Source organism: Callionymus lyra, chromosome 1, assembly GCF_982586985.1.
Source record: "Callionymus lyra chromosome 1, fCalLyr1.hap1.1, whole genome shotgun sequence".
Lineage (NCBI taxonomy): Eukaryota > Metazoa > Chordata > Actinopteri > Syngnathiformes > Callionymidae > Callionymus > Callionymus lyra.
Window position 1 is genome coordinate 47,694,158 of NC_141818.1, and position 8,623 is coordinate 47,702,780.

Consider the following 8,623-nt stretch of genomic DNA (forward strand, 5'->3'; position numbering starts at 1 on the left):
CACTTTGTTAAACACAGACTCAAGTTTCATACAAACACACAACCCGGAGAGACACTTTTCATCTGATTCCCGGAAGATTCTTCGCACACACACACACACACACACACACACACACACACACACACACACACACACACACACACACACACACACACACACACACACACACACACACGTAAAAATATGTCTCCAAACACACACACAAAGGAGCCATTTAGTGTGGAAAATTACTCCAGCACTTACGGTAATTGTCACGATGCTGAGCACGTTGACATTGTAATCCCATAATAAGGTAATGGCGTCTGGATCCGTGTACAGCGAGCGATTAGAAGGCGGCGACTCAGGCGAGCTGTCAGGAGGAGAAGGTTTTTTTCTTCTTCCTGACCCGGAGCAGATCCGGTCCAACGTCGGATGTTCGCAGATGATGAAGCTACGAGGAGAAAAACTTCGTTCGTGACACGAGAAGATGAAGTTCTTGGAGAAAAACATGGAAATAAATCGGTGACGTCAGAATGTTTTTACTGAAATGTTGTTTTTTGATATTTTTAATATTTTTATTTATTTTTTTGTTTTTTTTTTGTGATTTGATAAAAAAGAAAATTCAAATTTTATTTATTTATTTTTTATTGACATTCTTTTGTAATTTTTATACATAGAGTTGCTTGTTATTTTTCCGATTATTAAAAAATAAAATTTCTAAAATTAATTTCCATATTTATATCTATAGATATAGATATAAATATACATCTATATCTTATATATCTATAAGTTAAATTATTGGAATTAGAATATCAAATTATATGAGTAACAAAAAAACGTTTAGAAGTGTGTAAATTTGAATTTTAAATTAAATGATCCAAAAATGAAACAAATTTAAAGTTTAGAAAATATTGATTTAAAATATATTTCAACATTTAAAACGTTAATTTCAACCATACAATATTCTTATGTCACAATACTTCCATGTAAATCCACACAATTTCAGTGTATCTGCCAATCAAATAAGCTCATAATCAGCAGCTCTGTTGTGTGGACCCCTCAAGGTTCTGTTCTGGGTCCTTTTTTGTTTTTGCTGTACTTGTTTTTGATTGTGTGTGTATGTAAACAATAATTAATTTCTTAAAAAAAGGGACATTTACAGTTAAAAATGTTTGAATATATATATATTCCGATGGCACCGAGATACTTGTGAGAGTCGAACCCACGACCACCTTCAGGGGCCGCGACGTCCTCTCGTCTCCACGGGAGACGTTATCACAAGGACACTCCGGAGCCAAATCCAAGTGGACGTGCCTTCATAAAAGGTCCGACTCGCTCATGAACGCTGCGTTTTTCCTGGCAGCGGCTCCGACTTTGAGGTTTTTAAAGAGAGGAGCATTCCCCCGCGGTCGCGCCAGATGGTAACGATTCCTGGACACATTACAAGCCGAGCCCCGCCAGAGCGAGAGAGACCTCTGGGCTGCTCTCAGCGGGCTGTAAAAGCCAATAATGCAATTTTGATCTGTTTTATCAGCGACGTTTAGTTAAGGACGAGTTTCAAACACGAGACAGAATCTGTTTCCCTTTAAAGATCTTGACCCGCGGTGTGTCCAGAGGGTCAGGAGGAGCAGCGTCGTACCGTAAACACTTCCAACGACAACTCAGAGCAAATGTTTTCATTGGAAAAAACAACTTTTGAGCGCCAAGTTGAGACACGAACAAACACTGTTTGCGAACACAAACTACATAATGACAAACAGGTTTGTGCGTCTAATTCAAACAACCTGTTGTTTCGTGAGTTATGGACGAATTTTGAGTGGAAAATGAAAATAGTAAGAGGATGATTATGAGCTCATTCCATGTGTTTAACGTCAACACAATAATGAGGAAAAACTACAAAGAGTATTTGTGACAGGGAGGAAAAACAAAATTACACTCGAGAAGACGAGAAGATACAGTGATGACTGAGGACGAGAGGATACAGTGACGACTGAGGACGAGAGGATACAGTGACGACTGAGGTCGAAAGGATTAATTAATTTTTTTACATTTATTTATGCTTTATTTATCCAGGTACAGTGATGACTGAGGACGAGAGGCTACAGTGATGACTGAGGATGAGAGGATACAGTGATGACTGAGGATGAAAGGATGCAGTGATGACTGAGGACGAGAGGATACAGTGATGACTGAGGATGAAAGGATGCAGTGATGACTGAGGACGAGAGGATACAGTGATGACTGAGGATGAAAGGATGCAGTGATGACTGAGGACGAGAGAACACAGTGATGACTGAGGACGAGAGGATACAGTGATGACTGAGGATGAAAGGATGCAGTGATGACTGAGGACGAGAGGACACAGTGATGACTGAGGATGAGAGGATACAGTGATGACTGAGGATGAAAGGATGCAGTGATGACTGAGGACGAGAGGACACAGTGATGACTGAGGACGAGAGGATACAGTGATGACTGAGGATGAAAGGATGCAGTGATGACTGAGGACGAGAGGATACAGTGATGACTGAGGATGAGAGGATACAGTGATGACTGAGGATGAAAGGATGCAGTGATGACTGAGGACGAGAGGATACAGTGATGACTGAGGATGAGAGGATACAGTGATGACTGAGGATGAAAGGATGCAGTGATGACTGAGGACGAGAGGACACAGTGATGACTGAGGACGAGAGGATACAGTGATGACTGAGGACGAGAGGATACAGTGACGACTGAGGACGAGAGGATACAGTGACGACTGAGGACGAAAGGATTAATTAATTTTTTTACATTTATTTATGCTTTATTTATCCAGGTACAGTGATGACTGAGGACGATTGGCTACAGTGATGACTGAGGATGAGAGGATACAGTGATGACTGAGGATGAAAGGATGCAGTGATGACTGAGGACGAGAGGATACAGTGATGACTGAGGATGAGAGGATACAGTGATGACTGAGGATGAAAGGATGCAGTGATGACTGAGGACGAGAGGACACAGTGATGACTGAGGACGAGAGGATACAGTGATGACTGAGGACGAGAGGATACAGTGATGACTGAGGACGAGAGGATACAGTGATGACTGAAGATGAGAGGATACAGTGATGACTGAGGACGAGAGGCTACAGTGATGACTGAGGATGAGAGGATACAGTGATGACTGAGGATGAAAGGATGCAGTGATGACTGAGGATGAAAGGATGCAGTGATGACTGAGGACGAGAGGATACAGTGATGACTGAGGATGAGAGGATACAGTGATGACTGAGGACGAGAGGATACAGGGATGACTGAGGACGGAAGGATACAGTGATGACTGAGGATGAGAGGATACAGTGATGACTGAGGATGAAAGGATGCAGTGATGACTGAGGACGAGAGGATACAGTGATGACTGAGGATGAGAGGATACAGTGATGACTGAGGACGAGAGGATACAGGGATGACTGAGGACGGAAGGATACAGTGATGACTGAGGATGAGAGGATACAGTGATGACTGAGGATGAAAGGATGCAGTGATGACTGAGGACGAGAGGATACAGTGATGACTGAGGATGAAAGGATGCAGTGATGACTGAGGACGAGAGGATACAGTGATGACTGAGGACGAGAGGACACAGTGATGACTGAGGACGAGAGGATACAGTGATGACTGAAGACGAGAGGATACAGTGATGACTGAGGACGAGAGGACACAGTGATGACTGAGGACGAGAGGATACAGTGATGACTGAGGACGAGAGGATACAGTGATGACTGAGGACGAGAGGATACAGTGATGACTGAGGACGAGAGGATACAGTGATGAGTCCGGACTTAAAGAAACACAACAAAAATGACGACAACGCAACAGTAGCAAGAGTCTTCTGCACACTCCAGTGCCATCGACCCACAACAACAACACAATCCTGCGCACACACCTGAAGCTTCACAGACTTTTCCTCCCATAATGTCTAAATTGCAGAAACAAAGTGGGTTGATTGAGGTCATTAGCTCCACGTTTCCCATGGTGTCGTAACACGACTGCAGGCCTGCTGTGTGTTATTACCGCTGCTAATGGCGCACACTTTTGTAGCAGGAAACCGAGCAGCCGTGCTGTAGCGGCTTAAGCTGTGATTAAAAAAAAGCACCAAATTGCATCATGATGTTGCGACGACATGTGAAGCGTCAGGAAGCCACAGTCGGACGATCTCGAACCACCTTCGGTGAGAAAACCCCGTGTGCGACTCGTTAAAAGCCTAATTAGAGATCACGATGTTCAGCCCGTGATTTGCCGGGTCTGCGGGTTCGTGACGCGTCGCCTCGACTCGAGCTAATGAGAAACAAACTGAGCTTAATGAGACAAAGACTCTCTGCTGCCGCCGGGACTGAAGGCTCTGGTGTTTCTTTGAACTCTGCAGGTGAAGAACCGTCCGTGGTGACTAGTGTGTTTCGGATCAGAACCACCGACACGACAAGGTTTTCGTGATCGGGCTCACGCTTCTGATCATACGTGACGACTGAGGACGAGAGGATACATTGACGACTGAGGACAAGAGGATTCGTTGATGACTGAGGACGAGAGGATACAGCGACGACTGAGGACAAGACGATACAGTGATGACTGAGGACGAGAGGATACAGTCATGACTGAGGACGAGAGGATACAGTGATGACTGAGGACGAGAGGATAGAGTGATGACTGAGGACGAGAGGATACAGTGATTACTGAGGATGAGAGGATACAGTGATGACTGAGGATGAAAGGATACAGTGATGACTGAGGACGAGAGGACACAGTGATGACTGAGGACGAGAGGATACAGTGATGACTGAGGACGAGAGGATACAGTGATTACTGAGGATGAGAGGATACAGTGATGACTGAGGATGAAAGGATACAGTGATGACTGAGGACGAGAGGACACAGTGATGACTGAGGACGAGAGGATACAGTGATGACTGAGGACGAGAGGATACAGTGATGACTGAAGATGAGAGGATACAGCGATGCCTGAGGACGAGAGGATACAGTGATGACTGAGGACAGGAAGATACAGTGATGACTGAGGACGAGAGGATACAGTGATGACTGAGGACGAGAGGATACAGTGATGACTGAGGACGAGAGGATACAGTGATGACTGAGGATGAGAGGATACAGTGATGACTGAGGACGAGAGGATACAGTGATGACTGAAGATGAGAGGATACAGCGATGCCTGAGGACGAGAGGATACAGTGATGACTGAAGACGAGAGGATACATTGATGACTGAGGACGAGAGGATACAGTGATGACTCAGGACAAGAGGATACATTAACGACTGAGGACAAGAGGATACAATGATAACTGAGGACGAGAGGATACAGTGATGACTGAGGACAAGAGGATACAGCGATGACGGAGGACGAGAGGATAAAGTTATGACACCAGAGTAAAGTACTGGACAATACTACACATATATACGTGTTACTACACTATCACAACACTAGAGTCAAGTACTGGACAATACTACACATATATACGTGTTATTACACTATCACAACACCAGAGTCAAGTACTGGACAATACTACACATATATACTTGTTATTACACTATCACAACACCAGAGTCAAGTACTGGACAATACTACACATATATACTTGTTATTACACTATCACAACACCAGAGTCAAGTACTGGACAATACTACACATATATCCTTGTTACTACACTATCACAACACCAGAGTCAAGTACTGGACAATACTACACATATATACTTGTTATTACACTATTACAACACCAGAGTCAAGTACTGGACAATACTACACATATATACTTGTTATTACACTATTACAACACCAGAGTCAAGTACTGGACAATACTACACATATATACTTGTTACTACACTATCACAACACCAGAGTCAAGTACTGGACAATACTACACATATATCCTTGTTACTACACTATCACAACACCAGAGTCAAGTACTGGACAATACTACACATATATACTTGTTATTACACTATTACAACACCAGAGTCAAGTACTGGACAATACTACACATATATACTTGTTATTACACTATTACAACACCAGAGTCAAGTACTGGACAATACTACACATATATACTTGTTATTACACTATCACAACACCAGAGTCAAGTACTGGACAATACTACACATATATCCTTGTTACTACACTATCACAACACCAGAGTCAAGTACTGGACAATACTACACATATATACTTGTTATTACACTATTACAACACCAGAGTCAAGTACTGGACAATACTACACATATATACTTGTTATTACACTATTACAACACCAGAGTCAAGTACTGGACAATACTACACATATATACTTGTTATTACACTATTACAACACCAGAGTCAAGTACTGGACAATACTACACATATATACTTGTTATTACACTATTACAACACCAGAGTCAAGTACTGGACAATACTACACATATATACTTGTTACTACACTATCACAACACCAGAGTCAAGTACTGGACAATACTACACATATATACTTGTTACTACACTATCACAACACCAGAGTCGAGTACTGGACAATACTACACATATATACTTGTTACTACACTATCACAACACCAGAGTCAAGTACTGGACAATACTACACATATATACTTGTTACTACACTATCACAACACCAGAGTCGAGTACTGGACAATACTACACATATATACTTGTTACTACACTATCACAACACCAGAGTCGAGTACTGGACAATACTACACATATATACTTGTTACTACACTATCACAACACCAGAGTCAAGTACTGGACAATACTACACATATATACTTGTTACTACACTATCACAACACCAGAGTCGAGTACTGGACAATACTACACATATATACTTGTTACTACACTATCACAACACCAGAGTCGAGTACTGGACAATACTACACATATATACTTGTTACTACACTATCACAACACCAGAGTCGAGTACTGGACAATACTGCGAACATATCCGTGGGAATCACATGTGTTTCGGATCAGAACGCGAGGACCGAGCGACACAACAAGGTTCCGTGATCACACACACCGGCTTCTAATCACACGTGACATTAAAACATGCGGTTCTCGTTCACATCAGAGGGAGGAAAGCGGAGGTTTTTATCTCCATATACTCTTTGCTTGGGGTGCTCGTTAAAAGCCGCTCACGCTACACAGTCTTGCCCGAGATGAAGTGGGTCCGACAGCCGAGCCCGAGAGGTCGACACAGAACCGCCTTTGTCTGGCGTCTCCTGGCGGCCGGTGACTGGCCTCGGCTCCGGGGACGACTGGAGTCTGACTTTAACCAAACACTCTCCGTGACTCTGAGGTGTGTGTGCGGAACTTTAACAAGTTCTGACCCGGATTGTGGGTTTCCTGAGACATCACGTCTTGTGAGTCGGGGTCGGAGTCTGAACCTGATTCAAGCGCCGGCGGATCCGAGGCCAGAGACATAAGAAAATACCTGTGGAAAGTGCTTCGAAGATGCTATAGAAACACAATATGTTTTCAGTGTTTGAATGTGAAACCTGTAGCGAGAGACAACGACTGAGGACGAGAGGATACAGTGATGACTAAGGATGAGAGGATACAGTGATGACTGAGAACAGGAAGATACAGTGATGACTGAGGACGAGAGGATACAGTGATGACTGAGGACGAGAGGATACAGTTATGACGAAGGGATACAGTGATGACTGAGGACGAGAGGATACAGTGATGACTGAGGACGACAGATACAGTGATGACTGAGGACAAGAGGATACAGTGATGACTGAGGATGAGAGGATACAGTGATGACTAAGGACGAAAGGATACAGTGATGACTGAGGACAAGAGGATACAGTGAAGACTGAGGACAAGAGGATACAGTGAAGACTGAGGACAAGAGGATACAGTGATGACTGAGGACGAGAGGATACAGTGATGACTGAGGACGAGAGGATACAGTGATGACTGAGGACAAGAGGATACAGTGAAGACTGAGGACAAGAGGATACAGTGATGACTGAGGACGAGAGGATACAGTGATGACTGAGGACGAGAGGATACAGTGATGACTGAGGACAGGAAGATACAGTGATGACTGAGGACGAGAGGATACAGTGATGACTGAGGACGAGAGGATACAGTGATGACTGAGGACGAGAGGATACAGTGATGACTGAGGATGAGAGGATACAGTGATGACTGAGGACAGGAAGATACAGTGATGACTGAGGACGAGAGGATACAGTGATGACTGAGGACGAGAGGATACAGTGATGACTGAGGACGAGAGGATACAGTGATGACTGAGGACGAGAGTTACCGCAGCAAAAACTAAAAAACTGATTGTTGGTAACAAAGTATCAAGGCCAGTCTAAAGTACTCACGAGTCTAAAGGGTTCATCTGAACCTTCATGAAGGATCAGGACGGGCATCAAAGTTCTTTTCTCTTAAAAGAACGTCTGTCGACTCACAAGGTCGTGGTTCATGTCAAAGCTCTTGCTTCTGGCAGACGAAAACAAAACAGATGATTTTCCTTTGAATCGTTTTGTTCCGATCCTGAGAACCTAGTGTTCTGTGTTTGACTCTCAAAGAACCAGTGAAGGAAACATGGAAGGATCATCAGATGTTTCCATGTCCAG